This window comes from Carassius gibelio, chromosome A1 (genome assembly GCF_023724105.1).
Source record: "Carassius gibelio isolate Cgi1373 ecotype wild population from Czech Republic chromosome A1, carGib1.2-hapl.c, whole genome shotgun sequence".
Lineage (NCBI taxonomy): Eukaryota > Metazoa > Chordata > Actinopteri > Cypriniformes > Cyprinidae > Carassius > Carassius gibelio.
Genome location: NC_068371.1, coordinates 32,559,455 through 32,576,401, shown reverse-complemented (window position 1 = coordinate 32,576,401; position 16,947 = coordinate 32,559,455). Strand labels below are relative to the sequence as shown.

The window sequence follows — 16,947 nt, the reverse complement described above, 5'->3', positions numbered from 1 at the left end:
AATTAATGTATTAACTATGAATCCCCTATAATTAGATTACAATTAGATTTCATAAGGTTTATTTTTTGCACCAGAGATGGATTGAGTTTATTAGTTCTTTATGTATTTCAAGGTAATGGTGAGGTGAAAATATGAATTACCAATATGATCCTGTAATGTCACGTCCTCATAACGTGCCAGTTTGGTCGTCAGGACATACTCATCACGTTCCAGCGACGTTCCACTATAACGTTGCCACGACGGATATGGGAATCACAAAGTTACGTCACTGGAACGTTATGTGGTACGTCGCTGAGACCAATATGGTATTTTATAGGAACGTCCTCATAACGTGACAGTGTGGTCGTTGGGACGTACTCATCACGTTCCAGCGACGTTCCACTATAACGTCGCCACGACGGATATGGGAATCACAAAGTTACGTCACTGGAACGTTATGTGGTACGTCGCTGAGACCAATATGGTATTTTATAGGAACGACCTCATAACGTGACAGTGTGGTCGTTGGGACGTACTCATCACGTTCCAGCGACGTTCCACTATAACGTCGCCACGACGGATATGGGAATCACAAAGTTACGTCACTGGAACGTTATATGGTACGTCGCTGAGACCAATATGGTACTTTATAGTAACGTTCTCATAACGTGACAGTTTGGTCGTTGGGACGTACTCATCACGTTCCAGCGACGTTCCACTATAACGTCGCCACGACGGATATGGGAATCACAAAGTTACGTCGCTGGAACGTTATTTGGGATGTCGCTGCAACGAATATGGTCTGGTCCAGTTACGTCGTCACAACGTAACTGTGTTAGCTGTTTACCCAGCAAACACAGAACGTTGTGAGGACGTTGCCAGTTAGTCGTCATTTGGTCAGCGCGACATTACTTTATGGCAACGTTGTGAGGACGTCGTGGTAAAGTTCCATTTTTTTAAATCTTGGCTAACTTCCCAGAAACGTCTTGGGCACGTACTCAAAAGACGTCACTAGTTAGTCCCATTGGGAACGTTGTAGCGACGTGGTCAGCTGGTCTTCAGATAACTTTTAATATTATTGCACTAGATGTATTATTATTATTAAGATACCATTTGAACAGCATATTCTTTGGGAAATATACAAAAAAATTAATCAAGCATGTTAAAATAATATATATATATATATATATATATATATATATATATACCCAGCTAACACAGTTACGTTGTGACGACGTAACTGGACCAGACCATATTCGTTGCAGCGACATCCCAAATAACGTTCCAGCGACGTAACTTTGTGATTCCCATATCCGTCGTGGCGACGTTATAGTGGAACGTCGCTGGAACGTGATGAGTACGTCCCAACGACCAAACTGTCACGTTATGAGAACGTTACTATAAAGTACCATATTGGTCTCAGCGACGTACCATATAACGTTCCAGTGACGTAACTTTGTGATTCCCATATCCGTCGTGGCGACGTTATAGTGGAACGTCGCTGGAACGTGATGAGTACGTCCCAACGACCACACTGTCACGTTATGAGGTCGTTCCTATAAAATACCATATTGGTCTCAGCGACGTACCACATAACGTTCCAGTGACGTAACTTTGTGATTCCCATATCCGTCGTGGCGACGTTATAGTGGAACGTCGCTGGAACGTGATGAGTACGTCCCAACGACCACACTGTCACGTTATGAGGACGTTCCTATAAAATACCATATTGGTCTCAGCGACGTACCACATAACGTTCCAGTGACGTAACTTTGTGATTCCCATATCCGTCGTGGCAACGTTATAGTGGAACGTCGCTGGAACGTGATGAGTATGTCCTGACGACCAAACTGGCACGTTATGAGGACGTGACATTACAGGATCATATTGGTAATTCATATTTTCACCTCACCATTACCTTGAAATACATAAAGAACTAATAAACTCAATCCATCTCTGGTGCAAAAAATAAACCTTATGAAATCTAATTGTAATCTAATTATAGGGGATTCATAGTTAATACATTAATTACATACATGCAATGCAAACAAATACAAAAACATTACATTCTAATATAAAATATACAAAAACACACTGCATTCATTCACAAATCAATATTTATTCAGCACTACTTTGTACAAATAGGAAGCCAAAACATTTTGAACATCGCACCTGTTCTTTAAACATGCAAAATGTTACTAAGTTATGAGCACAGAAAACTAAACACAACAATTCATAGATTACACAATATAAACAATAGAACATTTTTGTCTTAAAGATGGGGAGATGGTTAATGACGTTATTAGTGAAAATTAAAAATAATTATCAGTAAACTTATTGATACAACATAATTTAGTGCAACAAAAAATACATGATAAATAGATATGAAACAATTCAGCAGATACTGCACCGAGATACTGCACAAAGTAAAACTGTGAGCGTCATATATGAGGCTCCTGGTATAAATGTCTGGTGGTGATGTGCTTTAATTACACGACATGCAGGAAAAAAATTAGGCTAATTCATGCGCACGATTTTCTATTTCATTCCCTCGATTTGCTAAAACGTGTACACTTTTTATACATCAAGAGAACGAATTAGTAAATTGTGCATACGATTTAGCAAATCAATGAAATGTAAAAGTAATCGTGCACGTTTAGTACATAGAGGGAACGAATTAGTAAATCATGGACATGATTTCTTTCTTTTTCTTGCATGTCATGATCAGGGCTCTGTGCTCACTATCAGAGGATAAAACTAAACAATATAACAATTACCAAAGAACCATAATTTTTGAGCTTCTCAGAAGAAAAACATTCATAAAGCGTAAAGATATGAAAAATGAACAATATAGAGATTTCTAGCATCTCTCCTGTATTATTTGTCCCACCTGAAAAAACAAAGTTTTTTAAGAAAATGAGCATATCGACTTTCTCAGAAGAATCTGTGATCTCTGATTACTGACTGTGGAGAAGACTCTTTCAGACAGTGCTGAGGAGGCAGGGTTAGGTGCTGGACAGCTGATAGAGAAGAGGAAGAGTGTGTTTCTTACCCCAGCAGCAGAAGACAGGCTCTTCTGAGGGAAGGACAGGAGGCTTGATGCAGTGTTTTGCTGTAGAACAAGGCTCCTTCTCAGCACCTGATCTTCTTCAGAAAAGAGTTCCTCTAGTGTAGAGTCAGACACTCAGACTTCTTGCAAACTGGAATCTTTCAATAACATTTAGCATATTATTGTAGTCATGTTCATTGTTTTTATTATAACACATGGCAAGCTTATGAGAAAATTGTTAAATGTGTTCTTCCTCCTCTTCTTCATCCTGGGCCTGCTGTCAACATCCTCTGAGCTGAAAGGGAGGATCATCTTGTTAATGTTGCTCATGTATGTTCACAACCAGTCAAAAATCTGGAATCTTTTCTTTATGGTTTTCAAGAGAAGTCTCTTCTGCTCACCAAGGCTAGATTAATTTGATAAAAAAAATGTTTTAAAGTAATTGTAAAAAAAAAAAAAAGAAAACAGAAAGAAAGAAATAACAGTTTTCATACTCTTTTTTGAATATACTTAAACATATTTATTGAAATAATTATGAGGCAAAGCTGAATTTTTCAGTAACTTTACTCCAGTCTGCAGTGTCACATGATCTTTTTCATATACTGATTTGCTGATCGGGAAACATTGCTGATTATCACAAATCAGTGCATTTACATGCACCCAATCGCATTATTGCGGCTAAGATCAAAGTGTACATCTGCTCATGACATACATGATGTAAATCACATCTGCAGTTAGCTTACTACGGTTGTTAGTTCCACTGAACTCTATTGGTAAAGAAGGAACTTGTGACCAAAGTTGGTTTTAGGGAAACGCACCCCATATTAGAAATGATGGGGAAGAAAACTTAGCATTTCTGGAAAGTTGAATTTTTTCTTCATTATTATTTTATAAAACACAAAGTTCAAAACATTGAAAAAAAAAGGTAATCTTTTGTAAAATTACAAAAGTCTTCTCTACCACTGGTTTTCAATTTTATGCATTCTTGCTATTAGCCAACCACCCCCAAATAAAATAAATATAACTGTAGTGTAGACAAAATGTTTGGGCAGCACAACTGTTTCCAACACTGATAATAATCAGAAAAATGTATTGAGCAGTAAATCATCATATTAGAATGATTTCTGAAGATCATGTGACACTGAAGACTGGAGTAATTAATGCTGAAAATATAGCTGTGCATTATAGAAATAAATTAAACTTTTAAAATATATTTAAAACTTTTGACTCACTGTGTACATTGCCACATTTAAATGAAAACTCAACTTGTAATAATGCACACATTCTCAAAGAACTTACATTCTGGTGATAACTTCCTTCCCTCACTGCTGTCAGTTCCCTTCAGTCATTCCCAGACCTCCTTGTTTTTACTCTTTCCCTCAAATCTACAGAAACAAACATCATTTTACAGTCAATTTGGATAAGTCACGAATTGCAATAGTTATATAACTATAATCACAATGCTAAATTATATATATATATATATATAAATAATTATAAATATATATTGAATCGGCACACAAGTATCGGGATAGTATTGAATTGGCAGATTAGCGTATCATCCCAGCCCTAGTTACTACAGTCAAAACAATGAAACTCTCTTCAAGAGCGCACAATAACTGATATTTAAAACTGTTAAAAGAAAAGGCTCAAAATATTGCACACATATAATACACAACAATATCTCTTCCTTTGGTGCTTTGAACATTTCTGTGAGTAATGCTACACGCTGTGACTCTGTGTTGCTTCAAGTGCATCATTCTGCGCACTGGTTGTGTTTACGCGATGCACGCTGTATAGGAGCCATTCCCTTTCGTATTATAATACATTAGCACAATGAAAGATTCTTGTTCTGTCCCATCTACCACATGTTGCTGCCTTCATTACTGTGCTATAAATTTAAAAGAAATGTATTTTACACACACATACATTATACACACACACACACACATATATATATATATATATATATATATATATATATATATAGACGGTTTCAACGGCAACAACATAAACAAACTTTTATAAACAAACGCTTCTGTAGACCTAACCTAACCGGTAGACTCCAAATAGAATCAATAACAACAGCCAAGTCCCTCTAGAGTAGATATTTTTTGATAACAAACAAAATATGTTTTCTGTGTAGATCAGGCGGACTTGATGAAAATGCAAATTCATCCTTTGCCAGCAGGAGATGTTTTAAAGCATAGACATAAAGTGCGAGAAATAGAGGTTTTCCCAGTAACAGCTGTAAACAAAGCAGAGCTGGTACGCTCACACGCGGCTCTCTCAGGCATATAACATGCAAGTCTTCCTTCAGAAATACAGCGATATAAAAACACCTGTGCCTCGTTTTGATATTTAAACATATAAATGTTAGGAATTATTAAACGTGCAGTACGTAACGTTACTCATGTTTATTCAACGAAGCCTTTTTGAAAATCTATCAGTTTTAAAATTGTGGCGAGTCTCCAAAAATAAATAAATGTATGGGAAACATCCCGCAGCACAACCACCTGAGCCCAACTTCAGTCTACTCATCACCTTGCCTTTAACTGCGTTTGTAGATGGCACCGCAGCCAGACCGATATACACAACACAGACCGGAATATATATATATCAGTTTGAGACCAAAGGTTTGGACATACCTTCTCATTCAAAGAGTTTTCTTTATTTTCATGACTATGAAAATTGTAGATTCACACTGAAGGCATCAAAACTATGGATTAACACATGTGGAATTATATATGGAATTATATACATAACAAAAAAGTGTGAAACAACTGAAAATATGTAATATTCTAGGTTCTTCAAAGTAGCCACCTTTTGCTTTGATTACTGCTTTGCACACTCTTAGCATTCTCTTGATGAGCTTCAAGAGGTAGTCACCTGAAATGGTCTTCAACAGTCTTGAAGGAGTTCCCAGAGAGATGCTTAGCACTTGTTGGCCCTTCTGCCTTCTGTCTGCGGTCCAGCTCACCCCTAAACCATCTGGATTGGGTTCAGGTCCGGTGACTGTGGAGGCCAGGTCATCTGGCGCAGCACCCCATCACTCTCCTTCTTGGTCAAATAGCCCTTGATGCCTTCAGTGTGACTCTACAATCTTCATAGTCATGAAAATAAAGAAAACTCTTTGAATGAGAAGGTGTGTCCAAACTTTTGGTCTTTACTGTAAAATATATATTTTACAGTTTTTTTATATATACACACACACACACTTTTGCACATCCTGTCATACCAGTGACTGGGTGTTACTGCAATAGACTTTGCAGCATTAAGGTTAACGATTAATCGATTATTTGATCATTAATATAAACGACGATCAATCATGGAAATGATTGAAAATTGACATCCCTACACAGAAGTATAGAAAATTCTACATTGATTAAATTTTTTTTGCAAAAAACGACACTGATATCGGATCAGAATTACTGTCTCTTCTCATAGTGACAGCCAATCACATTAGTTTTCTGGTATTGCATGCACTTGATTGGCTTGCATCTGCGCTTGGGTATTTGCATAAGACGTTCTGACTGGAGGACGGCTGCATTGGCGCTTAAAAAGTCTTCAACTTCTATTTAGAATTAATTTCTAGAATTTATTTCACCATGCTTGACGTCACTTCATTTAAAAGTAAACGAGAGGCATTGACACCCCATGTGATGGGGCGTTATATGTCGGGTTACCGCTGCACAAATCTTTCAACAACGAGAAATGTAGTTCCAGCACGGCCTTACAGCCAGGACAGCAGAATGGTCAGGATGACCTGAAACACATAACCAACTGAAATCAATTTGAAAGTATTTAGTCTTGCCTGAGTGATGCTGAAACAACCAGGTTTAGTTTTTCACCCAGGAGAAACTGCTTCCATGAAGAATGATCTCTTGATCCTGGATCCTTGCTGCCATCCACGCAGAGATGATTTGGAGGATATGTGGTTGTGTCTAAAGGGTAATGAATCAATGTTACAAGAATACTGATAGCAGCACTATTGATCCTGTAACTTATGTAAATGTTTTCAGTACCGAACAAGTCAGGAACCAAATTAGTACCAGTTCTTGAAACCCATCTCTACTTGTAATAGTTGTCTTGTTGCTGCTGCCCAGACTGTCTCTTCCCCTGATTATAAATATATGTGTTCATTTTAAAGCAATAAATAATACATTTAAATTACTAGGTGGTAACAAATATATTTCCTTATAAGGAACTCACTGAATCATGGACTCAACTGGTGGTTGTCAGGCCCTAAGAAAGTGAACAATTTGTTTACTTTTTGTGGAACGAAAGTATCAGATCAATTTGAGAATTAAACTAGCATTAAAAAGCATGCATGTGAAAAACACCATCAACACCAATAATGAACAGATGACAGAATTTACAAGCCTGCCACTTGAGGGAGAAAAGGGGAAATTATTAATCCCACATAACGTTACACTGAACATGATTTCGGCAGCCTCGGTCTACTTAACGTTAAACTTTATATTTAACGTTATATCGGTTTATATTCAAGTTCACAGCATGGATAGCATGAGCATCATCAAGCTCGAGCAGCAGGTATTCAAACAAACTAATTAACGTTACTACGGTTAAAAATTTAATTATTAGAAAGTTAATACTGTATAGTTTATAGTGATAAATTTCAAATAATTTAAAACAGGTAAGGTTATATTCGATTTTAACAGTTACCGTTACCTTAGACCACCTCTGAGACTGATTTTGAGCTAATTAACCAAACAGAGCATTTATTTATTAAATTGAAAGAGAAAACCTACAAAAATACAAAACACTACTCCTCTTTGATGGCATTTAACGTTATATCAGTTAAAATCTATGAATAAAAGTAGATTTATAGGACTTACCTTTCCTCCGTGTCCGTCTGCTGGAAGTTGACCGTTACAAAATGACGGGCACGCGCACGTCGCGCACTTCACTCAGAAAGTGACGTGCGCTGCTAGTTTAAGGTTTAAATGTTAATTTGTCCCGTACTCTCTTTCATTAACAAACATTATCACCAAGTAAATTGTTTATTTTATTGTTCTTAAACTGATGGCATATATATATATATATATATATATATATATATATATATATATATATTATTTTAACATGCTTGATTAATTTTTTTGTATATTTCCCAAAGAATATGCTGTTCAAATGGTATCTTAATAATAATAATACATCTAGTGCAATAATATTAAAAGTTATCTGAAGACCAGCTGACCACGTCGCTACAACGTTCCCAATGGGACTAACTAGTGACGTCTTTTGAGTACGTGCCCAAGACGTTTCTGGGAAGTTAGCCAAGATTTAAAAAAATGGAACTTTACCACGACGTCCTCACAACGTTGCCATAAAGTAATGTCGCGCTGACCAAATGACGACTAACTGGCAACGTCCTCACAACGTTCTGTGTTTGCTGGGTAGCCTATAGCATATGAGCTGGAACCCTATTAAATTAATTATCTTTTAATTCGCCATATTAACATTAAAACTTGAATCGTTGAATCTTCTAGATGACCGATTTCTCTCTCTCATTTCCTCTCATTGCTTTCTCTTGTCCAAAATCTCCAGATCAGTGTTTACTTCAGAAAGATGATTCGGTTACATCTCCATCATTTTAAACTGTCACAACAACTCCCTCAAATCTCCGTTAAAGTGTGAAGAGTTTAACACGAGAGCGACATTCTACAATAATACATGATATTAGAAGCTGACAACTCAACTTACCGTCAACTCTGAGACCTGAACAGAAGGAGTTTAACTCTTCAAAACGATCAGTTCTCTGTTATAGATCACTGCGGCCAGACTCCATTTTGAGGAACAGTCAGAGACACGTTGTTGTGTGGTGCGCGCGAATACTAGACGTTACGGTAATAACAATACAGTCAGTCAGTCAAGGAAAAGGGATCGAACATTCCTTTGAGACTGTTTCTCTGTCAATCAATGAATTAATAGACACATACAAACATACATTAATAAACTTCAAATAATATAAATGTTTGAAAAACGACCGTATAAAAATTCAAATGACTTCAAATGTTCAAGTACTATTAGATAGATAGATAGAATGGAATGAATAAAATAGTTAGGCCTATTTATTAACACAGTGACTTACAGACACCTAGTAGAGATATTACTTTCACAAGTATCATAAAGTACGCCTATCATTTCATTTTGTCATTACATATTTATTTGTTAAAATGTTGTATTAAACATTAATCTCATTTCATTGTACAGTTGTAATTGCTATATAAATGCACGTACAGCTCTTTGATCAGCATTAAACTGTAAATTTAACATTTAGAATTTGTGAGAATTAAGAATAAAAAAAAAAATATGCTGGCAGAATTTGGAAGAATATAAATCATTAAAGCACAAAAGTCTGCAATTATCTTAAAGTCATTAGTTATTTTGCTATAGTTGCTGAATATAATGTTTAACTTGCTGCCTTTCCAACCTAAAGAAAGAGGCAGCAGAATTCTGCTCATCCTCCTCGAGCCGATTCAGTCCAGATCTGATAAAGCCATGGATTTACAGTAGACCTACTGAGCGTATTTTAACTTCAACCCTACATCAGTAATTGATAACTGAAGAACGGCATGAAGCAGTAGATTAGCTGATGCTAAGGGATAAATTTATTTGTTTTATTTGTACAGATTGCAGTGTAACTGTAAAAATAATGTAAATATGTAACTTCGTAGTTCTTTGCATATTTGTTTAAATGTGCACTAGATCTTACATTTCCAAGTAAAGCTGTTTAATAAAGCTGTTCTATTCTATAAAATCAGTATAATGAAAGTGTTTAATATATTTAACTGATACAGTAATTGTCAGGTAAAATACAGCAACAAACATTATTACAGTATGTCACCCATTGCCTTTTTAATTACATTGCAATATATAACAATTTTAAAGGTAACAAAGCAAAATATATTTTACATGCAGTAATGAACATGCATCTCCATGAAACATCTAAAAACATGTATCTTCTATCTATATAGCACTCTCTCCTCTAATTATATTTTATCTATTTTTATTTTTTTTTAAAAAGACACTTGATCCTCTGGCACTCTTCTTTTTCTAACTGCTTGTTTTACTAAAAAAAAAACTACAGTAGCTTTGCTTTCTTTTTCAATTCTATCTACTTGTTCTCTTTGTATGTGTGTTTATGAATGTGTGTGGTTAGCGTTATTTCAAAGGACATTTAAACCAACTCTGATTTTTCTTATATCGTGTTATATTGTTATTGGACATAATTATGCATGCAATCCCTAAAACAATTGTGTTCTTTAATGAATACGCGGAAGTGACGCATATTGGATAGTTTGATGTTCCAGATATAATTGTTTTTTGTTATAGTCCTAAACCATAAATATTTGACTGAAGCTTGTCTATTAATATCTGTGTACATGAACTTTAACTCTGAAATGTTTTAACTGTTTCCCTGCCTTCTACTTCTCAAACCTCATTCTTTCTCTGATATACTGAGAAAACACAGATAACATTGTGCTCTGAGAGTTACCATCGCCTGAATATAACCAGAATATACCCCTCTCCTCGAGAACACAAGTCCGTTCTTGACGATCTCTGAACTGAGAAACAGTCTGAACATAAAGTCTAGCGCAGAAAGATGAGCTCGTCGCTGCGCTCGGTTACATCTCCATCATTTTAAACTGCGTCACAACAACTCCCTCAAATCTCCGTTAAAGTGTGAAGAGTTTAACACGAGAGCGACATTCTACAATAATACATGATATTAGAAGCTGACAACTCAACTTACCGTCAACTCTGAGATCTGAACAGAAGGATTTTAACTCTTCATAATGATCAGTTCTCCGTTATAGATCACTGCACTCTCGAGTTTACTTTCGAGTTCAGTTTACTTTCGGTTATACACAAAGGAGCCCCGCCTCATCTTCATCATCATCATCATCATCTTCTTCTTCCTGGTTTTATGGTGCGTTTCAATCTTTGAGTACTATATATCGCCGTACTGCGCTGTTATACAATCAGTATTTTCTATTATTATATTAGTAGCCAACACATTATTTTGTCTCAGCTCCTCCACACTGAACCACTTCAGATCCAAACCGAAGCAGAACATCTTAGATTATTATATATATATAAAAAATACATAAATAAATACAATAAAAAAAAGCTGTTATCGTGGACAGTAATTAAAAACACTGAAGCATTTAGCCCTGAATGGCCCAGTCTTAATCTAGATATTACTTATTTGATTACAGACTAACCTATAGCATATGAGCTGGAACCCTATTAAAGTTTATTATCTTTTAATTCGCCATATTTACATTAAAACTTGAATCGTTGAATCTTCTAGATGACCGATTTCTTTTTCGCATTTCCTCTCATTGCTTTCTCTTGTGCTAAATCTCCAGATCAGTGTTTACTTCAGAAAGATGATTCTGTTACATCTCCATCATTTTAAACTGCGTCACAACAACTCCCTCAAATCTCCGTTAAAGTGTGAAGAGTTTAACACGAGAGCGACATTCTACAATAATACATGATATTAGAAGCTGACAACTCAACTTACCGTCAACTCTGAGACCTGAACAGAAGGAGTTTAACTCTTCAAAATGATCAGTTCTCTGTTATAGATCACTGCGGCCAGACTCCATTTTGAGAAACAGTCATTCTAGAGACACGTTGTTTTGTGGTGCGCGCGAATACTAGACGTTACGGTAATAAATACAGTCAGTCAAGGAAAAAGCGATCGAGAAGCACCCGCTACGAGGTGGGGCTGCACGTGTGTCCCCGCCCCACATCTACTCTGATTGGTTCGATTGGTCTTTTATAGACATACATGATAGGAAATGTGTGCGTAGTTGGTGTAGGATGTTGATTAAAAAGCTAAAAACACTGTGCAGTTTTACAAAGCCTTCATTATTATGCAAAGAAGAAGAAAAAAATTTGCCTGTAACCCTCCCTGCCCCTGATCTTTAGTATAACAGATGAACAACCCATTACATTTAATTGGGTTGATTATCCACAGTGTGAAGATGGTCTCCAGATAGAATAATTAATTATGAATTTAATAATTAATTTTTTTTTAAGTATTTCATATAATCAGAGTATAAGAAAGGAAATGAAAAGGATGTATCAGTATTGTTTTAATTTATACAGCATAAGACATATGTAGCATATGTAATTATTGTCATGCAGTTGATAAATGACACCGCAATATGCTTTCGTCTGCTTTATTTTATTTTTCTACATTGCAATTTTCTACATGTGTAGCAAGATAGCGGCGCGTCCACACGCAGCGGCTTCTCTCTGTCCTGACAGAACGGTGTTTTCTTGTTTTTTGTCTTGTGAGTCGCAGTGTTTTTGTACGTTGTCGTCGCGTCTATCTGTCTGTAAGCGCAAATACAGTCGCGAGTTTCTGCTCGATGTCGGCAGAACCGCATTTTTACAGTTAAACTCCGCGGACGCGGAACAGCTGCGGGATCTCGATCTGCTACGGAGGCCTTCACCATCACCGACCCCCACTACTGCATCTCGCCCGCAGCGGAGGCGCCACAAGCGGCGTGAGAGGAAGCAGAAGAGGGGTAAGCGCGGAGTTATCCGGGCTAGGCTAACGGATAACCCACACAAGCCATCTATCCCCACCATCGTACTGGCTAACGTACGCTCGTTGGACAATAAACTGGACTACATTCGATTACTACACTCAACTCAGAGGACTGTAAGAGACTGTTGTGTTTTTGTGTTCATGGAAACATGGCTCAGCAACAGCGTTCCAGACGGAGCTATTCAGGTCGACCAGCTGACGTGCTATCGAGCGGACAGAGCTCTAGTCGCGGGAGGAAAAACACGCGGCGGCGGGCTTTGTGTTTACATCAATGACGCGTGGTGCCGCGATACTGTTGTGATCAGCAAACACGGCTCACCCCTGGTGGAGTTTATGATTATTAAGTGCCGGCCGTTCTATCTGCCGAGGGAATATACTGCTATACTGCTCATTTCGGTGTACATCCCCCCCATTCAACATCATCAGCAACAGGAACGACGCACTTAATGAACTGTACCAGCACATCAGTGAGCAGCAGACAGCACACCCTGATGCTTTTCTCATCATAGCTGGGAATTTCAACAATGCTGACCTTAAGAGTGTGTTTTCAAAAATACTCAAAAATACTAAAGCACATCAACTTTCCAACACGAGGTAATAACATTTTGGACTTTGTTTACACCACACAGAGAGGAGCTTACAAAGCCCTCCCCCACCTCGGAGCCTCAGACCACATCACTGTTATTCTAATACCTGCATACAGACCGCTCATTAAAGTCGCCAAACCAGTTTACAAACAGATTAAAGTGTGGCCAGAAGGATCATCAGAGGTTCTTCAGGACTGCTTCAACACAACTGACTGGGACATGTTTAAACAGGCTGCCACATGCAATAACACCACTGACCTCCAGGAGTACTCAGAGACTGTCACTGCCTACATCAACAAGTGTATTGATGATGTAACGGTCACAAAAACCATCACTGTCCGGGCCAACCAGAAGCCATGGATGACAGGGGAGGTCTACAGACTCCTGAAGACACGGAACGCTGCCTTCAGAGCTGGAGATAAGGTGGGCCTGAGAACAGCTAGGGCCAACCTGTCCCGTGGCATCAGAGAGGCTAAGAGACAGCACTCCAGGAGGATAGCTCATCAATTCAGCGACAGCAGAGACACTAGGAACCTGTGGCAGGGATCTGTATCCAGCATAAATGAGTGCTGTGGGTCTGGATAGCCTAAAACTGGAGCAGTAACAAGACAGAATTTCAACTTCTCAAAAGCAACCTAGCAACAATCATCACACTGAAATCGCCTCCCCTTTTCTGTAAGCCAATGCAATTGTCTAGCCAACTCAGCAAAACCCTTTACGAATCACCTGCAATTTGGACAATACTTGACCTAAGTCAAGTCAAGACAAGTCACCTTTATTTATATAGCACTTTAAACAAAATATATTGCGTCAAAGCAACTGAACACCATTCATTAGGAAAACAGTGTCTCAATAATGCAAAATGACAGTTAAAGGCAGTTCATCATTGAATTCAGTTATGTCATCTCTGTTCAGTTTAAATAGTGTCTGTGCATTTATTTGCAATCAAGTCAACGATATCGCTGTAGATGAAGTGACCCCAACTAAGCAAGCCAGAGGCGACAGCGGCAAGGAACCGAAACTCCATCGGTGACAGAATGGAGAAAAAACCTTGGGAGGAACCAGGCTCAGTTGGGGGGCCAGTTCTCCTCTGACCAGACGAAACCAGTAGTTCAATTCCAGGCTGCAGCAAAGTCAGATTGTGCAGAAGAATCATCTGTTTCCTGTGGTCTTGTCCTGGTGCTCCTCTGAGACAAGGTCTTTACAGGGGATCTGTATCTGGGGCTCTAGTTGTCCTGGTCTCCGGTGTCTTTCATGGATGTAGAGGTCCTTTCTAGGTGCTGATCCGCCATCTGGTCTGGATACGTGCTGGATCCGGGTGACTGCAGTGACCCTCTGATTTACATTTTGGACTAGCTGTAGTTTGTTTACTAAGGGTGCAAAACAACCAATCAATAAAGCATTACTATAGTCTAACCTTGAAGTCATAAATGCATGGATTAACATTTCTGCATTTGACATTGAGAGCATAGGCCGTAATTTAGATATATTTTTGAGATGGAAAAATGCAGTTTTACAAATGCTAGCAATAGGCTTTCTAAGGAAAGATTGCAATCAAATAGCACACCTAGGTTCCTAACGAATAATGATGACGAAGAATTGACAGAGCAGCCATCAAGTTTTGAACACTGAGACAGAGTTTTTAGGTCCTATAATTAACACCTGTTTTTTCTGAATTTAGCAGTAAGAAATTACTCGTCATCCAGTTTTTTATATCGACTATGCATTCCATTAGTTTTTAATTGGTGTGTTTCACCGGGCCACAAAGAAATATAGAGCTGAGTATCATCAGCTTAACAGTGAAAGCTAACACCATATTTCCCGATGATATCTCCCAAGGGTGGCATATAGAGTGTGAAGAGTAGCGGCCCTAGTACTGAGCCTTGAGGTTCTCCATACTGCATTTGTGATCGATATGATACCTCTTCGTTCACTGCTACAAATTGATGGCGGTTAGATACAGGTATAGATACAACCAAAAGCAGCAGCTGAATAGTGTGAACGGCCCCAACACTTTTGTGTCAGGAGGATCATAGTACTGTACTGTATGATAATACCATGGTATTAGGACCACATACATCTCAGAGTCTGTTGGATGTCTGCAAAATTTATATTTTATAGTGTTTGCTCATCTGCAGTACGTCTACAGGACGTTTCCTATCAGATGTCAAATAGACGTCAAGAAGATATCTTTAAGATGTTTATCCGATGTTTTTACACAGCAGATGCTTTCCAGATCTTTAACAGACGTCTTGCAGACATGCGTGTGCTATCTGCCCTATTAACTTACCATATTATGATTTCTAAAATGAAGTGACTGAGGGAGAAGTGAGCACTGGGAACACCGTCAGAACGATGAAACTCCGAGACCAAGTGGATTCCCTGAGGAGAGATGATGGAGAAATCCAAATCCAGACCAGCTCCGGCAATCACCTGCACAAACACAGCACCATCGCTAACTCTGCACACCCTAGCAACTTCACACACAACACCCTAGCAACAACGCACAACACCGTAGCAACCCCCCCAAACCGTAGAAACTATGCACAACACCCTAGCAACCACGCACAACACCCTTGCAACCACGCACAATACCATATCACCCCCCCCCAAACCGCAGCAACCCCGCACAACACCCTAGCAGCGTGGCGGCACGTTTTACAAGCTAAACAGCATTGACTTCCAAAATGTGAATAATAAAATAACTGAGTAAGATGAACGTGTCATCACAGATTAGAGCCCGATCCGATATGGATTTTTGGGGGCCGATGCCGATATTAACTTGAAAAGAGCCGATTTATAAGCCGATATTTTGATTTTGAAAATAAACTGGATATTAGACCCATTTCCTATAAGCTGCACTTACATAACATTCAATGGCAAAATATCTGCCTGTTCTATGTATGTGGGCTGTATAAACCATTTTCCAGAAGGGATTTATGTAAAAAAAAGCCTTAGATTACGGTCTCAATCACTAAACAATTGCACATCAAAAGTATATATTTTTTAACGATCAAAAAACAGTCTGATTTTAAACATTTAACACTTTTACTTTCTTCCAGTTGAAGCTGATTTTAACAGTCTGTGTGTGTACTGTAAATAAATTATAATACTAAAGTTAAAGTTAAAGTATTTGCAGAAGTAGTCCCACACTTTTGCTGCTACATCATTCACCTTTTTCAGCCATCTGTAGGGCAGAAAGAGAGACATAGAAAGAATAAGCATGTGTATTAATAATATCACCATGTATCATTACTCATGTCATCATTAGAATTATAATAATAATAAACAGGGATCTCCTACATAGGCAAAAATGAGAAATATATATATTTTTTTTTATTTGTCAAGCAAGAGGTATTAACCTCCTTATATTTAACAATATTATTTCAACATTTTCCTGTTATGTCTGTAAAGCTGCTTTGAAACAATATGTAAGAAAAAAAAAAGAAAAGAAAAAAGCGCTTGTTCAGCTCACATTTATTTACATGTCCCCTCTGATTTAATCATTTCTGACGCACCTACTGTAGTTACTGTAACTACACTATATTTGCTCTCACAGACACATTCACAACGGACCCGTATATCTTCTCCTCTTCTCTTTGTGCAGTCTGAATCAAAATGGTTAACGTTAGTGCCATGAACACACCGCTGTCAATTTTGAGAAGAACCACCTTCAAACAAGTTAATAGCAAGCATTTAAGGGGCCTGCTAAAAAGGAAGCTATATTAGCGTTAGAG

At 37.9% G+C, this 16,947-nt stretch overlaps 1 protein-coding gene across 27 annotated transcripts in view; it reads right to left on the bottom strand.

Moving 5' to 3' along the window:
• LOC128017649 (protein NLRC3) overlaps positions 1-11,720 on the bottom strand; it is a 228,406-nt gene extending 216,686 nt beyond the window's left edge. For 26 of the 27 annotated variants that reach the window (XM_052604518.1, XM_052604596.1, XM_052604671.1 and 23 more), the window contains exon 1: positions 11,586-11,720. The gene's annotated coding sequence lies outside the window, so the exon portion shown is untranslated. Of the gene's footprint in view, positions 1-8,755; positions 8,887-10,808; positions 10,998-11,585 lie in introns of all 27 variants that reach the window. The other variant, XM_052603123.1, reaches the window with a different exon arrangement.
• Between the last annotated feature and the right edge of the window lie 5,227 nt (positions 11,721-16,947).